We start from the raw sequence: 11,339 nt of genomic DNA, 5'->3' as shown, positions 1-11,339 counted from the left end.
TCATTGAAAAGGATGTTTTCCTAATGATACTGACTAAAATGGGGTTTAAAAAAGTATAGTTGATCAAATGTCTCCACCCCTAATTCTATTGCTTATATAGTGAAATTTCCCTTCTGGGTTGCAAATTTCACTTCTCTTCCTAACCAGGGAATGTTCATTGGGTTGGCTGAGTCTGGGGATGTCTCTTGGGTGCCCCGCCTCATACTTTATTTATGGGAAGTGTGGACAGGAATGGATCACTTCCTTGTTTTGGCATCTGTATTAGGAACCACAAGCAGTTGTGTATCTCTGCTTGTCAACCCTGGGGACAGCAGTAATATATCCAAACTGATCACTCGGTGACTTAGTGTTTCTGGCAGTTGTGTTTTCTGCCTGCAGGAAGAGAGAGGGGGGCCCTGGATTAATAAATCTCTTTAGTAAAAAAGATTCTCCTTCTGACTGGAGCCAAAGTGAACATACATCCACCAGTTGGCCACCTTTGTGACCCTCTTTCTACAACACCAAATGCCCCCCATGCTCATATGGGCTGTACACGCACCTGCCATTGACCTCACGTAAAGAATGGACACGGTAAGAGGCTCTTGGCAAAACCCCGTCTGTGCCACACCTGCAGGTTCTAGGCAAGGCGCCGCTGAGATGAAGGTGTGGAACCTGATGATTTCCCAAAGGGCCGATAAAGCGAGGGGGACATTGTAATAGACATCTGCTGAGCCAGCCCTGAGGGTGAGTTTAGACTGGCTGTTTGGCAGGACCTGGTGAATGCTTTGGTCAGGTTTTCACTCTGTTCATTCATTCTTTCACTCCAGAGACAATCAATGAATGCTTACTCCGTGCCAGGATGCTGATCTCCTCACTGAGATTAGAGCACAAGGGGACAGTAAGTTTGGGAGGACAACAGGAAATCAGCTTTAAGCATGCCAAGTCTGAGGCCTCCTCCCTCTTCCCTGTTCCCTGTATCTAATCAGTACAAAATCTCATCACTTTTGCATCCCGAATATTTTCCAAACCCACCCACTTCTGTTTGTGCCCCGGCACTGCTACTCCAAATTTCAAGCCAGAAACATTCCTTTTTATAGAAGCTTTAAGTCTTTATTTAAAAGACCGGAATCATTGCTTGACCCTCAGCCCTCATGGGAAAACCACCACTCCTACCATCACCATGGCGGCAGTAGCAACAACACACAGCAGCCTAACGAGCTCCGTAGGATCCCTAATAAACTGTCCACAGATGTTTTTTTTCCCTCTGCTTTCCAGGGCGTTTTTAAAATTTTGTATTGAGATATAATTTACATGCTATAAAACTGACTTGTTTTAAGTGTACACTTCAAGGATTTTTAGTAAATTTATTGAGTGGTGTAACCATCACTATAATTCAACTTTAGGCATTTCCATCACCTCAATGACATCTCTCTCTCACCCAATTGCAGTTAATCCCCGTTACCATCCCTGGCTCCTGGAAACAACTAATCTGCTTTCTGTGCCTATGGATTTGCCCATTCTGGACATTTCCTAAAAATGGAATCATACACTATGCGGTCTTTTGTGACTTGCTTCTTTTACTTATCATGATGTTTTCAAGGTTCCTCCATGCCGTAGTATGTATCAGGACCTCTTTATTTTTGATGTGTGAACAATGTTCCACTGTATGCACATACTACCACACTTTGTTTATTCATTCACCAGTTGATGGTTATTTATGTTTTTTTTTCTTCCATCTTTTGGCTACTGTGAATAGTAGTGCTATGAACACTGGTAGGCAAGTTTTTGTTTGCATACCTATTTTCAGTTCGTTTGATTATATACCTAGGTGTTGAATTGCTGGGTCATATAATAATTCTATGTTGAACTTTTTGAGTAACTGCTAAACTGTTTTATACAGTGGCTGTACCATTTTACATTCCCACTAGCAATATATGAGAGTTCCAAATTCTCCACATCCTTGTCAATACTTGTTATTTTCTGTTTTAGTTTTCTTTAAAAAAAAATTACAGCTATCCTAGTGGGTCTGAACTGATATCTCATTCTGGTTTTGATTTGCTTCTCTTTAATGACTAATGAAGTTGAATATATTTTTATGTGCTTATTAGCCATTTGTATATCTGATTTGGAGAAATATCTACTCATGTCCTTTGCTCATTTTAAATTGAGTTGTTTATCTTTTTGTTTTTGAGTTGTAAGAGTTCTTCTGCATACTAGACCCTTATCAGTATATGCTTTACAATCATTTTCTCCCGGTCTATGGCTTGTCTTTTAATTTTCTTAATAGTATCTTTTGAAGGGCAAAGGTTTTGAATTTTTATGAAGTCTAAATTGACCATCAACATAAGGGTTTAATTCTGGATTTTATATTCTGTTTCATTGATCTATATGTGTATCCTGATGCTGATACTATACTTGATAATTGCTTTATAATAAGTTTTGAAATTAGGAAGTGAATGTTCTTCCACTTTCTTCTTATTTTTTAATACTGTTTTGGCTATTCTGGATCTTTGCATTTCCAGATAAATTTTAGGATCAACTTGTAAATTTCTGCCAAAAAAACCCTGCTGGAATTATAATAAGGAATGCATTTAAAATCCATGAACATGAAATGCCTATCTATTTATTTAGATCTTCTTTGTCTTTCCTCAGTAATATTGAGGAAAGCACACATCTTATATTCCTTTTGATAAATTTATTCCTAGGTGTTTTATTTTTTTAATGCTATTATGAATAAAAAAATTTTAATTTTATTTTTGAAATGGTCATACTGTTATATAGAAATACAATTGATTTTTTAAAAGAAATTTCTATTTTGGAATAACTTCAGATTTTTGGAAAGGTTGCAAAGATAGTATAGAGAGTTCTCACATTCTCCTCACCCAGTTTTTCTTACCATTAACATCTTACATTACCATGGTACATTTGAAAAAATAAGAAATCCACATTATTACATTACTATTAGCTAAATTCCAGACTTGGAGGTCACCATGTTTTCCTCACTAGTGTCCTCTTTCTGTTCCAGGATCCCTTCCAAAAAATGACATCACATTTAGTCACCATTTATCTGTAGTGTCCTCTCATCTGTGACAGTTCTCATTCTTTCCTTGTTTCTCATGACATTGGAAGTTTTGAAGTATAGGCCAGATATTTTGTAGAATGCTCTTTTATTTGGGTTTGTCTGATATTTTTATTATCATTAGATTGGAGTTATTGGTATGGGGAAGAATAATGCAAAGGTGAAGTGCCCTTCTCATCACTTCACATCAGTGTTATATACTATCAACATAACTTATTAGTGGTGAGGTTAACCTTCATCATCTGGCCAAGATAGTGTTTTCTCAGTTTATGTAAAGTTGCCTCTCCTATATATATTCTATTCTTTGTAAGCAAGTCACTAAGTCCAGTCCATCTTTTAGTCAGGTTGTTTGTTTTCTTATTGTTAAGTTTTAACAGTTCTTTGTATATTTTGCTTAATAGTCTTTTAGCAGATGTGTCTTTTACAAATATTTTCTCCTAGTCTGTGGCTTGTCTTTTCATTATCTGAATTTAGCTTATCTCTTGCAGAGCAGACGTTTTTAATTTTAAGAATGTTTGTATCTATGTTCATGAGAATCTATGTTCATGAGAGACTGGTCTGTAGTTTTTGTTTGTTTTTTGTTTTTATTTTTGGATGGGGGACATCTTTGTCTGGTTTTGTATTAGGATAATGCTGGCTTCATAAAATGAGCAGGATAGTATTCTGTCTTCTATTTTCTGAAAGAGATTGTTTTCAATTGGTATTATGTTTAACTTAAATGTTTGGTAGAATTCCTGAGTGAAACCATCTGGCCTGGAGTTTTCTTTTTTGAAAAGTTTTTAACTACAAATTCAACTTCTTCAGTAGATGTTGGACTATTCAGGGTATCTACTTTTCCCTAACTTAGGTGTTTTTTTTTCTTTTTTCTTTTTTTTTTTATCATTTAAGGAATTGGTCCATGTCATCTAAATTATCAAATGTATGGACATAGACTGTTTGTAGCATTCCATATATTATTGTTTTAATGTCTGTGGGGCCAGTAATGACATATCTTGTTTTAGTCCTCATATTGGTATCTTGTGTCTCCTCTCTTTTGTCTTATTTCCTTACTTAGCCTGGCTAGGGTTTTTTTTTTTTTCAATTTTATTGATCTATTCAAATAATCAGATTTTAGTTTCATTGATTTTCTCTATTGCTTTCCTGTTTTCAGTTTTATTGATTTCTGCTCTAATTAAAATTGTTCTACCTGCAATTCCAAATTTTGATGTTTTATTTTCATTTTTGCATAGTTAAAAATATTTAATTTTTTTCCTTGACTCATTGTTCTTTAAATTTCATTATGTTATAATTAAATGCTTCACATGCTATTCTCAAAGAGATTTGTGATTTTCTGCTTCTGTCTGTCTGTCACCTTACTCAAAGTTTTGTATATTTTGTCTTTTAGTTTCTGGTAGAAGAACTCCTTTCAACATTTCTTTTAATGCAGGTCTTGTGGTAGTAAATTCTCTCAGCTTTTATTTGTCTGAAAAAGTCTTTATACTTCATATCCAAAGGATAACTTTGCTGTACATATTATTCTTGGTCAGTGTTTTCTTTCTTTTAATATTTTAAATATATCATTCCACTCTCTTCTTGCCCATCAGGTTTCTGCTGAGAAATCTGATGACAATCTGATTTTTTTTGTATGTTACTGTCTTTTTTCCCTTGTTGCCTTGAAAATTCTTTGTTTATCATTAAATTGTGACTGTTTTAATATAATGTGTCTGGGAGAAGGTCTTCTGTGTTGAGATAATTAGGTGTTTTGTTAGCTTCTTGTACTTGAATGTCCAGTTCCTTCCCTAGATTTAAGAAGTTCTCATCAATTATTTCTTAGAATAAACTCTCTGTTCCCTTCTCCTTCTCTTCTTGTGGGATACCAATTGTCCTTATGTTGCCTTTTCTAGAGGAGTCAGTAGTTATAGAATTCTTTAATTTAAAAAAAATTAGTTTTCTTTCCTCTTGCACCTGAATCATTTTTAGATGTCTATCTTTGAGCTTGTTTATTCTCTCTTTCATATGATCTGCTCTATTTCCAGTTCTTTGGAATGCATTCTTATTTATTGAGTTCTTCAGCTCCAAGATTTCTGTTTGGATCTTTTTTATAGTTTCTTTCTTTCTTTTTTAAACTACCTTACTTACTTACTTACTTACTTACTTACTTACTTACATTTACTTACTTTTATTTATTTATTTATTTATTTATTTATTTATTTATTTAAGGTGAGGTAATCCTTGGTTGACTTCACAGATTGCAAGGACCTCGTCAGCTTACAATCCCTTACTTTTTTTTTTAAGCCTACAGCACCTGGTCTTCCTAGGCGGTCTCCCATCCAAGTACTAACCAGGCCCGACCCAGCTTAGCTTCCAAGATCAGACGAGATCGGGCTTGTTCAGGGTAGCATGGCTGTAGACCTTTTTTATAGTTTCAATCTCTTTGGTAACTTACTCCTTCTGTTCATTATTTTTATTCTTGAGCTCACTGAACTGCCTTTCTGAGTTTACTTGTATCTCATTGAATTTTCTCATGACTGCTATTTTGAATTCTCTATCATTTAGATCACAAAGGAGCATGCACCCTTACTACTTTTTCAATAGATTGGAATAGGCTTTTAGGGCTCCAAAGGACCTTCCCGGCAGCCAAGTGAGAGCACAGGAACTGTGGGCGTATTCTGCAGTTACTTACGTATTGCTTCCACACTGTTGAAATAGAAGTAGAAAAGAATATCCCCCAAATTCCACCCATTTTGAGGCACTTAAGTCATAGTAATAACTATCCACATACCCCCCAAAAATGCAAAACAAAAATCTCCCCCCAGACTATGTCCTTAAATCTCATCCTCAAATATTAGTACAGTATACAACTTCAGCCTAAAGGATGCATTTTCCCAAAGCTGAATGATTGAGAATGAGATTTTACTCTGAAGGGTTCTTGTTATCACTGTTGGAATTGTAAAAATAAATAAATAAAATTAAATTTAAAAAAGAGCTAAGTCAGTTTGCATATAACACTTGGATGAAAAAGCCTTGGAAATTTAGTGTTTTAAAATGGAATGCCACCCTGCTTTTGGAGAACGACACTGTCTTGCATATACATGATCACACACCGCCAAAGAACCATGATGATTTTACATATTTGAGGTAAATAAGAGTTGCAGAAAGATCCCTACCTACTATAAATAAAAGTGGTCACATGGGTTATGGGTAGCTCAGAATAGAACAGGAAATGTGAATTCCAATGCACACTTGACACACTTGCGTTGGTCACCCCATTCCCCTCCCTGTAACATGACTTTGCACTAAACACATTTGCAATGCTGCTATCTGAGTAAAGAGTGCATCCAAGATGATTCCTGTAGACTCACTGTCTGGTGGGCCGCATACTACGCACACTGTCAATTTCAAATGACATGCTGGCAAGGCATCTGAACTTCAAGCGTGGCCTGAGGGTTTATGAATGGGAAGTTGGTTTGGAGTTTACAGTTGGGAGGCTGAGAGTTGAAAAGGCAGAATGGTCACAGAATGGATCAGAGAATGATGAGACAATCTCAGTCTGGAGTATTTTAGTTGTATCTGGAGTATTTTAAGGAGAGTGTCTTGGTAACAAAGGTGCACAGGGTGAATGAGGCAAGCAGGCAAACCTCCATTCCCGTCATGATGTTTAGTTAAGGTGGAATACATATTTCCACATCTAATTTTACTACCTCCCCAAATCCTACTGAAATTATTATAAAATGATATTTAGAAAGATTGGAAAAGCAGGAAAGGAGGCAACAAGTAAATTTTGAATACCGAAAAGCAGATGTATGAGTAGTAATTGACTTAGTAGACCCAAGGCCACAAACTAGGAATCCTAAGCCCTAAGCAGGAAAAGCCAAAAACCATCTTGATTTACCACTGTCCTGCGGCCCCCCGCCCCCAGAAGGATCTTAAAAGTCTGAAAAAAGTAATTCTGGGAGTGGAGGTGAAGGGGATGGGTGCCAAAATAATGAGGGTTGTTTAAAAACTGTTGAAGTAGATTCATTTCCAAATCCCCTCCTGCAGCTGATGCCTGACTGTACTGAGGGGCTGGCCTTTCCCTGACCTGATAGATCTGGAGAATTGTTCCCTGGAGAGGGTAAAGCAGAGGGTCTCTAGACTGGGAGTCCCCAAACCCAACGGAAGGCTGGAGCATCATATTGAAAACAGAGGGGTTAAGTGGAGATATGTATCTTGAAAGCTATAAACTCCCAGGCTTCTCTGACTCTACCTGACCCTAAAATTCTGGCTGCTGCAAGAGTCTTTTGTGAGCCATTTGTCCAACCCAAGAGAAAAATATCTAAGGATATTGACAATGAAGAGTCCCTCAAAATGGTCCAGCTGGATAACTCTACGGTGAAGCTCATCTTTATACTATAAGATGGAGGAAAAGGAATAGGAGGAGACGCATCCAGTTGAAGATGTTTATTTTTAGAATGGGAAGGGAGAACTGAGCATGTTTGTTACTGCAGGGAAAGGGGCCAGTCAAAGAAGAGGGGCAGCTAGAGATTCTGGAGAGAGGAAGTAATTGATAGAATGAGGCACCTGGGGAGGCAGGATGGGATGGAATCTAGAGCATGAGTGGAAATAATAGCTTGAGGCAGAATGAAGAATACCTTTAGCCCCCACTGGGATAGGATGAGAAGAGATGAGATTTGGGTGAAGACAATTCAATCCATTATTGTTTGGCAACTGGTATATCCAAGGCATTCTGTTAGTTAGCATTCACTCATCCATCTATTCATTCATCCAACATTTTTTGGAGCAATGACTGTATTCCATGCCATTGAACACAAGAAGATGAATCAAACAATATCCCAGTCCCCCAGGAGCTCACAATCATAGAGTGAAAGCTGATCTATGACAACAGGACAATAAGGGCTGAGAAAACTGAGCGCAGTGGAGGCAAAACCACCCAGAAGTAAGCCAGGACACCTCCAGCTCCCATGCTGGCTGCCTGACTGGGTGCCCCTCCCCCTCCACTAAAAAGGGCCAGACCCTGCAGGAGAGCATGGGGCCTGCTTACCAGAGTCCAGCCCTGTCCCTCCCAAGGGCACTTTGAGCTGGGCACAGCATCTGGCCTGGGCGGAACCGATTTGGCGACTTCTACCAGGGCCGCCTCTGACCCAGCAGGGGTGCTGAGGAAGGGGCTGTGGGTCTCTTGGTTAGGTTAGCGGTACTGAGCTGTAGTGCTACAGTGGGTTAATAACAGGAGAGTGCTTGGCTATGCATCAGCATCTTTGCTTGGGAGTGCTTGAACTGGCTCCTGGTTTGTTAGTGAAAGTGGAACCGAGCCTTAATCAATTGCACTGAATTTAGAATATTCTGGATAAACTGAGAAGATGCCAAGAAACAATCCTCTCTCTATTAGGCTCTTCCATCCGAACCCTCCCCTACACACACACATACCCCACGAGGAGCCTGGACACAGGACATTTTAGGAAGTCATGATTTTCAAAGCTAATTATGAAAACGTTTGTCATTGGAATCAGTGATGTGACAAATGGTGGGAAGACAACACTGACTAAAAATTTGCAGAAACACCTCCCAAACTGCAGTGTCATACCTCAGGATGATTTCTTTAAACTGGAGTCTGAGATACAGATAAAAATGGATTTATGCAGTATGAGGTGCTTGAAGCACTTACCATGAAAAATAATGATGTCCACCATTTCTTGCTGGATAGAAAGCCCCAAATGCTCTCTGATATCAACAGACTGGGGAAACACTGAGGAAATTCCCATATTAATCATCCAAGGTTTCCTTTTCTTTAATTATAGGCCCCTTGATACTATATGGAATAGAAGCTACTTTCTGACGATTCCATATGAGGAACCTAAGAGGAGAAGTAGTAGTATTACAGGGGTCTGCAAGCCCTCAGATATCCTAGACTACTTCGATGGCCACATGTGGCCCATGTATCTAAAGCACAGAGGAGAAATGGAGGACATCATATGGGAAATTGTTTACCCAGATGGAGTAAAATCTGAAGAAAGCCTCTTTTCACAAGTGTATGAATATCTAAGACAAGAACTAGCAAAGCAAAAATGTCAGTAGGTACATTTGTGCACACATGAGAGGGTGTCTACTTTGTCTAGTGATTGTTATTTAGAGCGTAGGACCACTATTGTTTATTGTTTATCATTGACTGTAGTCCCAAAAAAGCCTTGTGAAAATTTTATAAGCTATATAACAGCATAATAATGTAAAGATTATATTTTACAAGCCATTTACTATGGCTTTATAACAATTGAATACTTATATTTTGAGGGACAGGTGAATTTACTACTTTCTAAAATTTATTAATACTTCGTTTTTATATAAAATGTAGTAGTGATACCCATATTTCTGCATTGCACTACACTTGTCTAAAGATGCCTAGAAATCTATAAAATTGGACTATATTTCTTAGAGTTAGTGTTTTATCCATAGATTAGTTTTGTAGGCCAAAAATATAGGTTACCATCACATACCAATGCCCCCATTTCTTGCATATAATGGCATAACCAGGAGTAGCAGTCATATTAAATAAATCAACAATTCTCTACAGTAAAACAAACAAACAACTGAGCACAGGGGGTTATGGGAGCACAGAACAAGGGAATTAAGAGTAAAGGGAATTAAGCTGGTATGAAAATGCCTATAGAACAATGCATAGACTGCTTTGTGGGTTCAAGGGCAGAGAGATCTCATCCAGCAGGGCTGATCTGCAATGGCTTCAACGTGCAGTGTTGGAGGTGGGTTGTGCGTGCCCACCAAGAAGTGGAAACAAATGCAAAGATCCAGAGACAGGAAATTGCAAGACAACATGTTCAGGGAAAAGAGAGAGAGAGAGGTCCTGGTTAAACACAGAGTATGCCAAGGTCAGTAGTGGGAGGAGCAGTTAGAAAACAGGAATAGGATGAGATGCAAAAATGTCATTGAGGCACCATCACAAAATGCAACTGTGCTAAACTAATGGACTGTGTAAAAAACACCAGACTGGGAAATGAAAACTTGGTTTCATTCTAGGCCCAGCTCTGACACCAACTTGCTTTTGGTATGGTATGTGGTGACTCAGTTAATGTCTCTGAACATTGGTTTCTTCATCTGTCGACTGGTAGCAATGATACCTTCTCTGCTTATCTCATGGGGTTGCTGTGAGAAGCATGAGTCTGTGCACATGAAGACATCTTTTAGCAAGTCTTTAAAGTGGTGGTGCACACAGGTAAAGGCTTGTTATTGAGGAAATACATGTCCCAGGAACACAGCATGAACTGAGTAAGCAGGGGGGAAAAATTGCTGAAATATTCTGCTATGAGAATCTAACAGGTTTCCAAAACTAGTTGTTAGGTAACATGGGGAATGAATGAACAAGCTCCTATCAATTTGGAACTTCTATACATCAAATTTATATACAATATAAATAGATTTGTACTGTCTTGGCAGCCTACTGATAATTGTAAAACAGGAATTATTCTTTTAGAAATGTAACTGCTTAAGAGGACAGACAAAACCGAGTCTCCTATGTACGTCATTCATTGACTACTCTGCAGTACACAGTAACGGTGAGACAACTACAATTTCTGCCCTCAAAGCTACTGCCGTCAACCATGGGAGACAGACTTCAACAGACAATTGTAATACCAGGGGAGTATAAGCAGTCTGTGGGAGCTCAGAACTAGGGTACCTAAACCAGCCTTTTGCAGCAGAGATCATATTAATATGACGCAGTATTACTGCCTCATTTTTGAGACGAGGAAACAGACTTAGCAAGTGACAGAGCCAGTCCTATAATCCAGGTCTTTTAAATCTGGGTCCAGGACTTTTTCTACCTCACCAAAGCTGCCTCTTTTATTTTGTAAATATGTTAGGCCTAATGCATATGGCAGAAGATAAGTGATTTTATGGGTCCCTGCCAACCTTAGACTGCCTACTCCTTTCTAGTGATGGAAATGTTGTGGTTAGAGCGCCTCCATGTGTCCAAAAAGTTATATTTCATATATAAAATAATAATAGCAGTAAAAGTCTTCAACTTTTAAGTTCCTTTTGAAAGTTCTTCAAGATGTCAGGAGTGTATATGTGTGTATGCACATGTGCCCTCATGGCGTGCGGGTGCGTGTGGCATGCACACTTGCATACATATCTGGAGTTGAGAGTGTTGGAAAACATTAGCTCCTACATTTTCAACAAGTCTAGGTAGAGAGAAAATGGAAAGTGAATCTCCTTCCCACCAAAAAAAAAAAGAACTTACCGAAGAAAACAGGTGAAAATAACCAATGACAAAAAGAAAGAGTTCTCAGAAGAT

The 11,339-nt window shown here is 38.3% G+C and overlaps 1 long non-coding RNA gene and 2 pseudogenes across 1 annotated transcript; 2 read left to right on the top strand and 1 right to left on the bottom strand.

Moving 5' to 3' along the window:
• The first annotated feature begins 427 nt into the window (after positions 1 to 427).
• On the top strand, positions 428 to 1,603 carry LOC120592796 (uncharacterized). Its single transcript, XR_005650207.1, has 3 exons — positions 428 to 723; positions 807 to 877; positions 1,428 to 1,603. It is a non-coding gene; the product is annotated as an uncharacterized LOC120592796 (long non-coding RNA).
• Positions 1,604 to 5,330: 3,727 nt separating this feature from the next.
• Positions 5,331 to 5,449, bottom strand: LOC120592803 (uncharacterized; annotated as a pseudogene).
• A 3,036-nt stretch (positions 5,450 to 8,485) lies between these two features.
• Positions 8,486 to 9,109, top strand: LOC120592802 (nicotinamide riboside kinase 1-like; annotated as a pseudogene).
• Positions 9,110 to 11,339: the final 2,230 nt, after the last annotated feature.

Source organism: Pteropus medius, unplaced genomic scaffold, assembly GCF_902729225.1.
Source record: "Pteropus medius unplaced genomic scaffold, Ma_sr-lr_union100, whole genome shotgun sequence".
NCBI classification, from domain to species: Eukaryota; Metazoa; Chordata; class Mammalia; order Chiroptera; family Pteropodidae; genus Pteropus; species Pteropus medius.
This window is presented reverse-complemented; position numbering and strand designations above follow the sequence as displayed.